Consider the following 15668-nt stretch of genomic DNA (forward strand, 5'->3'; position numbering starts at 1 on the left):
GATGTCTTGATAAGAAGCTAGGTGGCAAAGAGGATGGAGCACCCCATTTGAAAATGAGGAAAATCTTGGAAAAAAGTCCTGCCCCAGGTAATCACTAATTAGGGAACTGTGAACAAGTCCTTTAACCTTTCAGCTGTAGTTTCTTCCTTTATGAAATAAGGAGATTGGACTAGATGGTTTCCAACATCATGTTCAGCTTGAAGTCCTATGGCAATTTGTTTAGCTTGACTTTTTCCCTCAATTGAAAAAAATGATTTAAAAAAATTCTGACAAATTATAGAAGTCATATATATATATATATATATATATATATATATATATATATATATATATATATATATATATATATATATATATATATATATATAAGCCTTTTGGAGTTGGATAATTCTGTAAGTGATATAGTACAGTAAATAGAATGCTGTGTTAGGAGTCAGGAAGACCTAGGTTTGAATCTTACCAGTGACATTTATGAATTGTAAAATCATGGATGTGTCAGCTAAACACCCTGGGCCTTTACTTTTCTAGTCTATAAAATGGAAGTGGTAGTTCCTGGCAACTTACATATGGCTGTGAGTCTGGTCCAGTGGATATAGTGATGGACCTGGAGTCAGGAAGATTTTCATTCAAGTATGGCTTCAGACTCTTGTTAGTTTTATCATCCTAGGTAAAGCTTAACTTTTGTGTTCCTCAGTTTCCCCATATGTAAAACAGAGATAGTAGAACCCACATTGCAAGTTTGTTGTGAGGATCAAATAAAATATTATTTGTAAAGTGCTTCTCAAACTTTAAGATGCTATGTAAACGCTATTATGATTTTTTTGTTGTTATGCATAGAAGTGCTTTGAAGACTTTAAGGCATGCATGTATCTATGTAGTCTATGTATCAATGTACAGCATCTGTGTAAACACAAAGTAATAGTTATGTTATTATCATTTGCCAAAACTGTTCTGGCCAAATACTGAAGAATAACTTCTGTAGCTCGCTTCTGCCTTCTGCCTATGTTCTCATTGCCCTTTAAATTGTGATTTTTCCAGAGATCTTTTCAGATTTGACCTGTAGTTCCATTGTTGTAGGAGACTCCCAGTGGGAAAACTCCTTCCACCAATGCAGATCAGCAACTGTTGTGCCGCTTCTGAGAGAGATCTGAGTCCCTGTGAAAATACACACTTTCTCTGGGGTCACATAGTCAATATATGTCACAACTGTGATTTGGAAAAAAAAACATTTTGAGTTGCTAGGTTCAATTTTTCATGTTCCAGCTTATGCTGTTTATACAACAAAAGAAAAAAAATTAAAAAGTCTTCTTCATGAGTCCTTAAAATTCTAAGAGGTTGATTTTTTGATCCTCTAATATAGGAGTTCTTAATCAGACTTCTGTAAAATTTTGAAATGTAAATATATTTGATAAGTCCATTATTAATTCTTTTGTTATACAATGTATTTTATTAATTATTTCTAAGAAGAGGTCTATATATTTCACTATACTGCTGATGTGGTCCATGACACAAAAATGTCAGGAACCCTTCATTTATTCTAGTGGCTATCTATCTGTCTGTCTGTCTGTCTATCTATCTATCTATCTATCTATCTATCTATCTATCTATCTATCTATCTATCTTTCTATCTTTCTATCTACCTATCTAAATATCTGTCAGCCTGTCTACTTATCTATCCTATCTGTCTGTCTGTCTATCTGTCTGTCTGTCTGTCTGTCTGTCTGTCTGTCTGTCTATCTATCTATCTATCTATCTATCTATCTATCATCATCATCATCATCATCATCTAATTGCACAGAATGACCAAGCAAAGAGGAGTTACAACCTATATCACTGAAGGGAAGGCACTTTCTTTGAGATCTAGCTTCATTTGAAATGTGCATTTCAGTAGCTAATAGAATATTTAAATATGTCAAATGACATTATTGAATCCCATCTTTGTTGTTCATCATGCCTTGCCATGTTTAGTCATCTCAAGAGTAGTATGGAGTGTCTTCCAAAGCAGTATATACATGAATTTAAAAAAAAATATTCAATTTGCATCTGTATTTCTATGGAAGTTTGGCTTTATATAGCCCCTCTATTTCCCTGTATACGTTCAGGACTCATTAAGGTGGGTACATTAAAGCTCTCAAACCTGTTTCTCCTTCTTTTCAGCAGGATGGAGGATGTAGGCAGACTTGCACTGTGACTTACATACTAAAATGGTGACAATTTTTAAGTGATCTACACATCAATTCAATTCACAAACTGGTTGGTTTGTGTGTAGAAATAGCCAAAAGAGATAGTATTCTTCTAACAAAGAAAACCGGGAGAGTTAGTCAAAATAGATAAATCATTAACATCTTCATCAAGATAACAGAATAAAAGCAGAGAACAGATCTTCAGATCTTTTTTTTTTTAATGTGGTATGCAGGTGACTTCATTTCTTATTCCCATTGATCAAGATGAAAAATCAAAAATTATAGAAGTGGGAAGAGAACATTTAATATTTAATATGCCCTAAATGCCTTCTTCAGTGCATATCCAATTCCTATGACATCTCAATCTCTGTTTCATCCAAATCAGTGTCTTTGTCTACCTGATTCTCTATGGCATGAATGTCATCTGTCTTCTTTATGAGTATTTAGTCCTTTGAAATCCTACCCATACTTTAGTGTTTATTCAATCATTGCCTCCTCCAGGAAGGATATCCAAGGTCTGTAGAAACTATTTTCCTTTGTTTTATACTTATCTAATAATCTATTATTCAATATAGTGAATTTTAGTTATCTTGGTTAGTACCTTATGATTCTGCTAGATTGTAAACTCCTTGAAGGAGGGGCCTATGTTATATCTATAATATGTGACTCTCCATGTATTTGGTACAATGCTCTGCGTAAAGCCAATGTTCCACAAATGCCTATTGCACTGCATTATACCATGCAACATGCCACAATTAAATTAAATTTTCTCTAACTTATAATTTTGTATCTATTAGATAGTTAATTATGATGGTTTTGCTCTTTAAAATGACATTGTTATTATTGTCTTGAGCCCAGTATATTTCAGAGCCTTTTACCTGAGATCCATAATCAGTGATAAGAGTTCAGCCTAGTCATACGTGCTGGGCAAATCAAGTAGATGAAGTATGTCCTGCTTCTAACTGTATTGCCCGTCAATGTATGTGTACATACACATATACATATATATATGTGTACATATATGTGTATGTGCACATATATACATACATATGTGTATATATACTTGCATATGTGTACCATATCTCTTGGAAAGGTGTTGTAATTGGATGACAATCTGGGCTTGGCATTGAATAAAAGAATGATAGTGGGCTGGATTGGATTCAGGAAATTGTGTAGTGCTTTTAATGGACTTGGACTTCTCGCTAAAGCAAAATATTTCAGCACCAGTCAGTCAACAAACACTTATTTGTCCCCTGCCATACTGGATTCTGAGTATATAGATAAAATGACTGAAACAACCCACACGCAAAAGAAACTTATGTTCTAATAGGGGTAACAAGTACATATTTAATTACATATGGAACAAATGTAAAGAGAATAAATATTAAGTAGTTAAATGCCATCTAATGGAAAGTGATGGAATGCCACCAGATAGGAGCAAAGAAAATGGCAGATTACCTAATGGGCAATGGAGAGAGACAAGTATTGAACACAGTCTGCAGAATATTATGAATAAGGAATTACATGCAGGGAACATGGAAACAGAGCTCCCTAGCTGTATTACCAGACAAGAAGATATGTTAGTCATATTACAAATGAAAAGGGCTCCAGAGAGATAACCCAAATACTTTATTGTTTCCCACGAAGTAACATGACTTCTAGAGGAAGACAATTGTCACATTGTCTAGTCCTATTATGCAGAATGTGTGGGATGACAGACTAGAGGTCCACAGGACTTGAAGGCATTACATGAGCTGTCATCTACATCAATGGAAAGAGAATCAATATTGATCAGATCACTGATCTATTATTTTAAAACCTCCCTTATGAAAGAGACTATAACATTTCCTTACCTGTGCCTCATTCTGGCCTGAGAATAACTGTGGGTTCTAGATGGCTATTCTAAAATCCCATAAGCTCTGTCTTTACAAGATGGAGGGCCCGAAGAACAAGGAAGCTTTTTTGTCTGAGTACTTAGCACAGCTAAATTAAGAAAGTCTTATGGGCAGATTGGGAACAGGCATGGGCATTCTCGAAGGTAGGCCTAGGCTTGATGTATTTCTTTCCTTATCATCATCCAGAAGTGATTGACCCCTCTACATTATTAGCATAAAATATTAAATGTAACCATTGGACACCTCCACACCAAGAAGGGCTTGGGGGCAGGGGGACCAAAGAGTGGCGTTGTAGGGAGTGGTCTTCCTTTCAGGCAGCAAAATGGAGGTGATGTCTAACTGAACTCTACAGAAAAGAGGGGTCACTTGGAAAGTGACAAGAGGCTAGAGTCTTCAAATCAGCGTAACTGCTGTCTTTCTCTTTCATATGTGAGCACCTCATCGCCTATCCCAGGACCTCAGCATTCCCTCTCTTTCTGAAAACCCCTTCCCCCAAGGTGCTCAACTCAGAGCATCTTCCCCCTGCTCTTCTTCCGCCACCCCCCATCATACACACGAACACACACATATATTAGCACATAAACACATGTTAGCACATACACGGACATACCTGAGGTGGTAGGAGGCTAGGGTCAGCTGCAATCTGCTCATTCTATCTGGCTTATCCTAGTCTCTTTGCTGTCTCCTTAGGCCTAGGGGAGCCCCCAGGAATCAGGGCTGGGGAAGGGAAGCAAACTGCCCCTTTCCTTCCCTGTACTAACAAGCCTGCCCTCCCCTTAGGAGGAAGCCAATACTAACCTGCTGCCCCTCTACCTACCAGCTATTCCTCTTGGGTGGGTGGCCAAGAGGCTTTCCTTCTACCCCTCCCAGAAAACCAAGGACAGGGTGACTTTTGGGATGTTTTTGTGGGGGACATGGAAATTAAAGATGTATGTTTTAGTTGCACTGGGGTGGGGAGAGCCAAGATTTAATATCCCCCTTCCTCATTATTCCCAGAAAGAGGTGGATTCTAGCAGCCTAGGAAATACTAAATGGGCAGTGGTTCATGAAGATTCTTCCCCCCCTGATGACGATTGGTGACTGACTACATAGGGAATGCCATCATCTTCACATCAGTCTCAATAGTTCTGGTAGTACTCCTGCTCATAGTCACCTCTTTACATCTTGGGATCTCCTGCATGTAGAAAAGATTTAGCATCCTGCAACGTATGAATTAGATTGTTTATATCCAGGATGCAGTCACTCCAAAGTAGGGGAGAAGTTTGGAGTTCCTGGTCTTCCTTATCCTTTATTCAGTCACTCTTTGGGGGAGCTAGCACATTATTTGTTTGGTTTTATTTTGTTTTTCTCTCCTAGCGCTTTCTATCTCAGTCTTACATGTCTGAAGTCAATGTTGATCAGGAACAGCCCTCTAAAATCATTTAAGTGTGGAAGATCCTTGAGAAGACCTTAAAGACATTACCACTAAGGACTGAATGTTGATGGAATAATTTATTAACACTCCACCACATATAAATTAAGCTAGTTTTTTCTTAAGAGGTATGAAAACCATCATACAGCCATTTTTGGCTCAGGGGACTAAAGTCTGAGACTGTTCACATAATTTCCTGTTTACCTTAGCACAAAAGAGCCATTGAAGAGCTCCAGCCTCTTTTTGAAGCTTGACTAAGAAACCATCATGGACAACTCAGAGGCAAAGGAGTTTCTATGTCCTTATAGATGTCCTTAATTTTCTTCTTGAATGTCCTTCCCTTGCTATGGCTAAGTAAATCTCCTTTTGTTTAAAAGAAAAAAAGGAATCCAAAATAAATAAATGAAGATGCATCAGCCAAAGAAGGCTGGCCTCAAGGTGATGAATTTTGCAGCCACCAAAACCACATGGGTGGAGGAGGCACCCACACTGATGAAATCACAGATCCTTGAATTATTGAAGTAAATTTAATTTAAACCACATTAAAGCCTTAAATTCAAATAATTATTATCCCCAAACAGGATGCAAGTGGTTTGTTGATTGAATTGTTAGGGAACATAAAGAAGACAAATTGCCTTTTGGCAAAACACCAAGGAGTTAAAAGGGGCAGGCATTTGCTTCACTTAACTCTGGAGCAGATGGTTCATGACGAGTTTGACTGCATCCACTTATGAACAAAAAGCAAACCTGCATCAAAAGTCTTGAGAAGGCAGATTAGTCAAATTATTGTAGCTCTGTAGAACTCAAAGCTATGTTCTGATTCATGAGTATACTGGTTAAAAACTGTAATTTGGAATGTTTTCTCTTTTTTTTTTCTTTTAGACTGAGAAAAGTCAAACCTTTTACATATAAATCAGCTTATTGGTCACTAACTTTCTCAATCAACGAAAGAACATTTATAAAGTGCATTCTATAATGTGCCAGGCACTGAGCTAGGCAGTGGGGGGATACAACTATAAAGAATGATACAATCTGAATTCTCAAGGAGTCATTATATTGGGGAAGATGGAATATTCAACTGAACAATCAACAAATAAAGAAAAATGTATTATTGACAAAAAGTTAAATTTAAAAAAAAAATGACGAACTTCACTTAAAGTAAATTCCATTCTTCTTGAGCCCTATAATCTTCATAAATTCAAAACCAAACCAAAAAGATAAAGAGGGTGAAGATTTTCTATGGATATAGGGAGGCCTTAGTCTGCTTGCTTTTTTTCTTGCTTTTAAAATTTTTCTGGGGGTTAAAGAGGCAGCCATTTTATAAACATTTATTTATTTTTAAAAATTATTTTATTTTCCCCTACTTACATGCAATTTTTTAAACATTTTTTTAAAGTTTTGAGGTCCAAATTTTATCCTTCCCTCCCTCCTCCCTTCCTGAGATGGCAAGCAATCTGATATAGGTTATACATTCACATGCATTTATTAATCACTTATTATATGCTCAAAACTGCCCTGCGTGCTGGTGATACAAAGACAAAAATGAAACGGTCCCTGCCCTCATGGACCTTCCATTTTATAGGAAAGATTGTGAGGAGCAGCAGGAGGAACGCTGGATTGAAGGAAGGACAGACTTGGGTTTGACTCTCACCCCCAACACTGTCGACCTGAATGTCCGTGGCCATAGGAAAGTCACTTGACATATCTGAGCCTTGATTCCAACATCTGTACAATAGGGATAATGATCACTGGAGCACTTGGATATTCTGAGTCATATATATTGTTGCCTCCATTAGAATAAACTTCTTGAGGACAGAGAGCTTTTGTTATTTTTTGTTTTCTTTTTCTTTGTATTCCCAGTGTTTAGCATAGTGTCATACAAGTGGTAAATACATAATAAATACTGGCCAGTTGCTTGAATGATCAAATAAGATAATATATGTAAAGTGATCTGTCCACTTTAAAGGAATTAAATTAGATTAGTTCCTGGAAGAAGCAAATCAAAATTCTGCAGCTAGCGATTATGGGCATTAGGAATTTGAACTGAACTGTAATCTATTTCATCCACTTAAGGGGGATTCTCCTCATGCTTTCTGACCATCATTAGGACGCTTTTTGTCGTGCCATTGCTTCAGTTCTGTCTGACTCTTCGTGACCCCATTTTGGATTTTCTTGGCAAAAATCGTGGATTAGTTTACTATGTCTTTCTGAGGCTCATTTTACAGATGAGGAAACTGAGCCAAAGAAGGTTAAATGACATGCTCAGGATCATACAGCTAGTGTCTGAGGCAGGATTTGATCTTAGGTGTCCTTGACTCCAAGGCCTAAGGCTCTATCCACTTAGCCACCTAGCTCCCTTAATTAGAACACCAGGGCCTATCAAATAGGAAGGTCTTGCTCTACAGTTAAGCTTGTGGGTCCAAACTCCTCCTTTTCACCTCTTCCTTTTGATCAAGTAGTAATCACATCCTTGTTACGGGAAAGGGTATAAAGTTGGACTGTATGCCACTCTTCCTAAACCCTGTGACTGCCCATGCTAAAGGTTCTTTACTGAGAATCTACAAACCTTGAAGTATTTGTGGATTGTTTTCAGCACATATATAAACTTAGATTATATTTATATTATATATTTACTAAATTCTACCTAAAATTTAGATTTCCTTCAATCATGAATTTATTTTAAAATATTCTGAGAAGGGGTCTGTAGTTTTCAACAGACTGTCAAAGGGATCCATGATACACAACATGCTTATAAACTCTTGACCTAGATCCAGACATCCTTTTCTTTTTTTTTGTTGGGCAATGGGGGTTAAGTGACTTGCCCAGGGTCACAAGCTAGTAAGTATTATGTGTCCGAAGCCGGATTTGAACTCAGGTCCTCCTGACTCCAGGGCTGGTGCTCTATGCACTGCATCACCTAGCTGCCCCCAAGACATCCTTTTTTTTTGTTGCTGCTCCCTTCTAAGTGTGCTCAGTGTTTGTTGTTGTTTGTCCCTTGTTCTTGAAGAGGACCCTGACGTCACAATGGTGATACAGTGATGTTGTGAATGAATCGGATTTAAGGGAGGGAGGGCTGTTTAAGGTCACCAGCCTCAGTTTTTCCTCCCAAGCCATTTGGATTCAGTGACCAGATATGGATCAGGATGACTGTAGGTGGCCCCACAAGGGTGTTCTATTCTCTATTAGAAGGCTGGAGGGCAGGGACTAACTTTTATGTTTATGTATCTAGTGTCGGACATATAAAAAACATACTCAAATGTTTGTTGATTGACTGCCTGGGATTTGCCCACACCTTAATTTTCAACAGATTTTTTTTAGAATGGTTGAATATGGCTATTGAATTTTTAATCAACAGTATGTTTGGAGAAAACACTGACCAGAACATATAGATGTTTCCTTTCTTCTTTTCAAAACATTAGTTTCATATTGATTTATTCTGCTATGATAAAGGGACATTTACAGTCAATTGAAGCTTTCTTTGGTTTCCCATTTTCATTGTCCATCCTACCTTTCTTTCCCCCTAATTCCATGCAGATAGAATGATATAGGAGAATAAAGAAGCAACTCAGAAGAGTTTAAAAATACAAGTCTCAGATCATAATGCCTTTTCAAATTTTCCTTTGGGCCAGTTTCCTCAGGGGACATCTCCATTCTGGCTTAGCATGTTGTAGAAGAATATAACATAATACCAATGATGTCTAATCCTATACAATCATCTTTGCAACTGTATTATTGTTGTTCAGTTGTTTCAGTCATGTGCTACTCTTTGTGATACCATTTGGAATTTTCTTGGCAAAGATACTGGAATGGTTTGCCATTTCCTTCTGCAGCTCGTTTTACAGATAATGAAACTGATGCAAACAGGGTTCAGTGACTTACTTGGGGTCACACAATTAATAGTTGTCTGAGGCCAGATTTGAACTCAGGAAGACGGGTCTCTTTGACTCCAGGCCTGGTACTGTATTCACTATGCCACCTAAGGAGTCAAAGTTGATATATTAGAAAGTAGGCTCATAGGGTCATAGCTTCTGAGGTAGGATAGACCTTAGAGGCAATCAAATCCAATTCCTTAATTTTCATAAAGGGAAACTGAGGCTTAAAGAGCTTAATTATCTTGCCCACAACCACACAGAGAGTAGGTCCCTGAGGCATTATTCAAACTCATGTCTTTCTAAGTGTTACACCATCACTCTATTCACTATGCCACCTAAGTGGCAGAGAATAATTATAGCTACTATAAAAAGACAGAGTTGTGAGGAAGCATGTGTGGTCAAACAAATTATAATTTGCTTGGCACTACTGAGCAGTGACATAAAGTAATAAAGAGCATTTCTTTATCCAACGAAGAGCTCCAACTTGAAATCTCCATTGTGGCCCCCGTCTTTCTTATTCTGTCTCATCTCTATGAATTTTTACACTTCTAAGACACCTAGTAAGAGATAGAGGGTACCTGAATTGAAGAAGAATCCAATCTTCTGAAGGATTGATTACTGTGTAGGCTCTAAAAGAATTTCCAGATGTTCTCCTGAGGTTGATCATTAGTAACATAAGTGCTTTGGGAAGCTTGTTTTAGTAGTTTGTGAACCAATACAGTGGGAAGTGTCCATGTGCAGAGGAAGGAGATTTGGGGTTTGGGTTAAATGACAGTTTTGAATATTATTTAAGTTAGCATGTGTGTTGATGGGGATCCCTGGATGATTTGCAATTGCGTTTTAGGTCTTTAAATACATATCTCTGGAAGGCTCAGGGAGTCGGGCATTAGGTTAGGCACTGGGGATACAAACACAAAAAATAAAACCATCTTTAATCTCAATGAGTTTGCTTTCTCCAGAGGGAAATGAGTTCATTTGTACCTTTGTATAAGATGGTGCTCAAGCTGCATCTTGTAGGAAGAACAGGATTCTATGAGGTAGAGATAAAGATAGAGTACTTTCCTGGTAGGGAAGATAGCTCGCACAAAATCAGAGAAATGGGTGATGGAGGGCTGTGTATGAGCAGCAGAAAGTAGGTCACTTGGTCTGGACCATAAGAGTATGGGGATGAGAGTAATGTCTAATGAAGCCATTGAACCAAAATAAATCACACCCTCACGGAATCACAGAGCTAGAGCACGATGGTACCTCAGAGGCCATCTGGTGCCACTTTTTTATTTAACCAGAGAGGAAACTGAGGCCCAAAGAAATACAGAGATTTGCCCCAAATCACATAGTAGCAAGTCCTGAGATGCCAGATTTCAATCCAGGACTCTGGCACTTTCCATTGTACCACACTTCCTCCTCCATATTTTCTGGACCTTTCAAATGACATATGTCTTCAAATGTGCATTGGAAAAGCTTGTTCTACTGGGTATCCCCAAAGTCGTAGTACAATTTTAAACTATTAAAGCTCTTCAAGCACAAAACTTCACTGAGACTTTGGGGATACCCTGTATAATATAATACATGTATATGTACATGTATATATGCATACATGCATGTTTGTCTATGTACATTCAATTCAATAAACATCTTTTAACAGCCTGCTATGTGCGAAGCTCTGTGCTAAATGCTGTGGATACAAATGAGACAAATAGACAATTTCTGCCCTCAAGGAACTTACAATCAAATCAGGAAGATAATACATAAAAGAAAGCTGAAAAGGGAGAGGGTGCCATAGAGGAATACCTGGCATGGGCCCAGGTATTCATTGCCCAGGAGGCATTGAGTTGAAGCCAAGCAGAGCTGCTGATGGAAAATGTATATGTAGTTATACACACATATATACATATACATACTACATACATGTATGTACATACATATATGCACTATATCTATCTATCTGAATAGACAGTATTCAGTCTATGAGCATATTGTAAACTTGGCTGAGACGCGCAATTGCGTCAGTGTGTGGAATGGCCAGTGTGGAATTTTTCTTCACCAACACAGATAAACAATTGACTTGTAAATTACAATTTTAGAGATTTGCTTGGGGGCACTGAGAGTTTAAGTCATTTGCCCAAGGTCACATAGCCAATATTTATGAAAGTCAGGATTTGACCCCAGGTTTCCCTGACTTTGACAGTGTTGAAGGGGGAATATACTGTCTATCTAGTACGCTACCCTATCTCTCATGAACTAATGACTTAGGATGATAAAATCTTAGAGTTTCCAAAATGGACAGAGCTCAGCAATCACCTAGTTCCCTTTCTGTCCTAATTCCCATAACATGCAAATTTTTGGTACGTGGTGATATTTTGTTTGGAGAAAGATACAAACATAATTCTGCATAAACAGACCTAACTCAGTTTAATTTTCTTTTGTTTTTCTTCATCCCAATAAAATAATAAAAATCAGTTGACTTCTGTTTTCTACCCCTAGTGATTTAAGCTACATTAGAATGCAATTACTTTATGTTTAATAAACTAAGGCTTAACAGGGGCATAAGATTTCATTTCTTTAGAAAAATCAGGACATTTAATAAGCTGTCATTAGATTAAAGCATGCAGTGTTTGGATTTTTCTTTTTCCTTCCTTCATTAATCCAAGTGTTTTGGCCTAAACACTCCGATGAAAAATCAAGCACTTTAACAAATCAATTCGGCAAAGCAATATGTCCTTAATCACACACCTGGAGATTACTCAAAGTGCTTCGGGAAAAATCTGCCATTGTGGAATTCACCTGACTGCCTTTTTGTTAATACATTATTGAGCAGTATAGATTACATTCAGGCTGTTATTGTGTTTTTTCTTCTGATTATGCATAAATATAAATATGTACGACTTCCATTTAAAATAAAACTCCCACTGTAACACTAGGTTTTCTTCTTAGGTTCTCCCAAAGCCAAATATATAACTTGAGACTGTAGTTCAGAGTATATTCCCCCTTCAACACTGTCTTTGTGTCCTTGGGTAAGTCATTCAAACTCTCTGGGTATCAGTTTCACTATCTGTAAAATTATAGTGTTGTACAAGGTGACTGACGTGTCACTTTTCTATTCAGCACGCTCTAGTGACTCCATCACCTCCAAGATCAGATATAAAGTCCTCTGTTGGGCATTCAAGGCTAAACCTGCCCTCCCTCCTACCTTTCTAGTCTTAAAACATATATGCTCTAAAGTATTTTGCTGTCCAGTCATACTGTCCTCCTTCCTGCAATGCACTCCATTTCCTAACACCCAGAATTTCCATTGACCGTCTCCAGATCTGGAATTCTTTCTCTCTCCTTCCACTTCTGGCTTCCTTTAAATCCCAAGTAAAATTCCACCTTCTACAAGAAGACCTTCTTAATCCCCTGAATGGTAGTTCCTGTCCTCTAAAATGACCTCCAATATATTCTGTATAAATCTTGTTTGGATATAGTTGTTTAAACGTGTCTCCTCCATCAAGCTATGCTTCTAGAGAGCAGTGAGTGTTTTGTTCTATCCCCAGCTCTTAGCATAGTGACTGGACATAGCAGTCAGTGAGCGCGTGGCTTTTCAAGTCCCTCTCAGCTCTAAGTATACGATGTTGCTCAAACCAGAGTCCTAAATATGAAGATGTACAGGAGTTTTGCCTACTGGACAGTGATATCTGGTGGACAATCAAATGAACATTTCAGAGTCTTCATAGTATTTTCTGCAGCACTCCTGAGACCATCAGCCTGCAGAAGGGGAAAAACATCACACTGTGAGCAGGTCAGGATCATTCTTCCATCTCATTAAGTTATATCCATTTCAGTTTAAATAAGTTTACCAAATGTGACTCACTATGCCATTCTTTTTCGAGACTGATCTTAAAGTGTCATGATTTGAATTAACTTTTAGAGATTCAAAGGCCAGAGCTTTAAGGCTTGCAAAGCACTTTTCTCAGAACAGTTGAGGTGGAGTAGAAGTGCTAGGCTGGGAATCAGGAGGACCTGAGTTCAAATGTTGCCTCTGACACTATCTTTTTGATCCTGGAAGAAGTATGCAGTCTCTGTGTTTTGGGCAACTTTTTAAAATTCCTCTGCTATTGGAGGGTGGTGGTGGTGGTGGTTCTCAATTGTTTTTATTCCTTTGGTTTTTAGTAAACTGTCTTCTGACACCTTTCAATATGAAAGTGAATGAATAAATGAATGAAAAATGAACAAATAAATAGATACTAGATTTTGCCATCCATATAAACATAAGAAATAACTTTGTGTAAAACATTATTCTTTTCTATATAATAATAAAATTAACTGTTTAATAAATGTTACTCATGTGTCCTTGAGGTGCTTTTTGCACTCCCCCCGCCCTCCCTGCCCAGGAGTATGTACACCTAAGGTTGGAAACCTCTATGCTAATCCAATAACAGATTTCTCTTTGCTTCTGGTGCAGTAAAATCCTGATGAAAAACCTTTTGTTCATGTACCACTGTTTATATTTTACAAATAAGGAAAATGAGGTATAAAGAAGCTTATGTGACCTGCTCCAGGAGATATACCTGGTAATTGTCAGAATTGGGACTTGAACTGAGACCTCTGGGCCTAGAATTCCTTCCCACTGCTCCCAGAAATATGGCAAGATATTATGTGTTTCTGGGTTTGGAGTTCTAGGCAAGCTAAGATGAGGTGTAGAGACTGATTGGAAAGCGAGATGAACTTGGAGATGACCATGACTCAAATCTTAGCTCCACTGCTTTCTACCTTTGTGACATCAAGCTCTTTATGAGTCGCAGTTACCTAATTTCAAAGGAAGAGAGTGGATTTGATTATCTCCAAGGTCCTTCCATGCTCTAACTCTAGGATTCTTTGATATCTTGTCTAAGCTTTAACATCTTGGGCCAGGTATGTGATAACTTATGTCAAGTTTCTTGTAAACCTTAAAGCCCTATACAAATGTCTGCTATTATTGGGGACTTTAGTATACCATTTTTCCCCATCAATATAGAAAGTATGAAACTTTGTCCCTCTCTCCTTTCCCTGTATAGTCTGCGAAAATGGGAAAATAAATGATTTCCACTTGAATGTGTGCACAACATAGAGTAGCAATGGTGACAAGTGAAGACTGAATAAATGAAGAAAAAATTAAACAAAATCAAAAGAACTGTAGATAAATAATGGAGCTCACAGAGGGGAAGATCTGGAGATTTTTGTCCTTATCTTGCAAGAGGAAAATGGGATTGATAGCCAGGATCATTCAATCATAGTTTTAGATATGTCAAGGACTTTAGAGTCTAACTCTGTCATTTAGTGGATTAGGAAATGGAGGCTCAAAATGGTTAAGAGAGTTGAGCAAAGTCACAAAGAAAAGTAATTAGAAGAGGTAGCATTTTAGCTAATGACCACGGGGTGGAAATTTATAGACTAGTGTTTGCCATAAGAATAATGATCTAGCCAAGACTGTGAAAACAGCCTCCTAAGTCTGTTATGATAGACACCCAAAGTCAGCCATGGGATAAGTGAGATTCTCTTGCTGCCTTCTTTTTCTAATCCTCTCAATCAATTACAGTGTTCCAAGATCCCAAAGCATAAATCTTGGCTCACAGGTGAATGGTAAAAAGTCTTTTTTCTACAATAACTGCCTAGAACTCTTCAGAATGAGAGAAACTGATGAAATATTACTGATGTGTCAAAGAAGGGACTCTTTCTGTATAAAAATGACAACCCTGGGAAGACATGTTATTATCCCACCCCAACTGATAGGAGCTGTAATGTCATTGAAGGCAAGCTCTCAGATGACTGGTGGAGGCCCCTATGGAAAGGAAGAGTCCAAGACTTGCAATATCACAAGTCTGCAGTTGTTTATATGTAAAGAATAGCCTTGGAGCGCTAGGTGGTACAGTAGATAGAGCACTGGCCCTGGGGTCAGGAGGACCTGAGTTCAAATCCAGCCTCAGATACTTGACACTTACTAGCTGTGTGAACCTGGGCAAGTCACTTAACCCAAATTGCCTTGCAACAAACAAACAAACAAGAATATTCTTAAATTAATCCCATTCGTACACCTAGGTTTGGTTCTTGGACTCTCTGGAGAAGATTCTGGTTTATCACGAAAATCACTACTTTAGAATAGCATTTGCTGCTAAATGGTAGGGAAATAGAGAAAATAGACAGGGGAGATTCAGCACCAGGTTCTTCACTTCATTTCCAGTCTCTTCACTGTCCCTGCGCTAACCAGAATCCTTTAGTTTAACTAGATATATTGGAGCTTTTTAATTGAGCCTGTAATAATTAACTGTAAGGATAACATGTTATTGATAAT

This window comes from Phascolarctos cinereus, unplaced genomic scaffold (assembly GCF_003287225.1).
Source record: "Phascolarctos cinereus isolate Bilbo 61053 unplaced genomic scaffold, phaCin_HiC Scaffold_3;HRSCAF=262, whole genome shotgun sequence".
NCBI lineage: Eukaryota > Metazoa > Chordata > Mammalia > Diprotodontia > Phascolarctidae > Phascolarctos > Phascolarctos cinereus.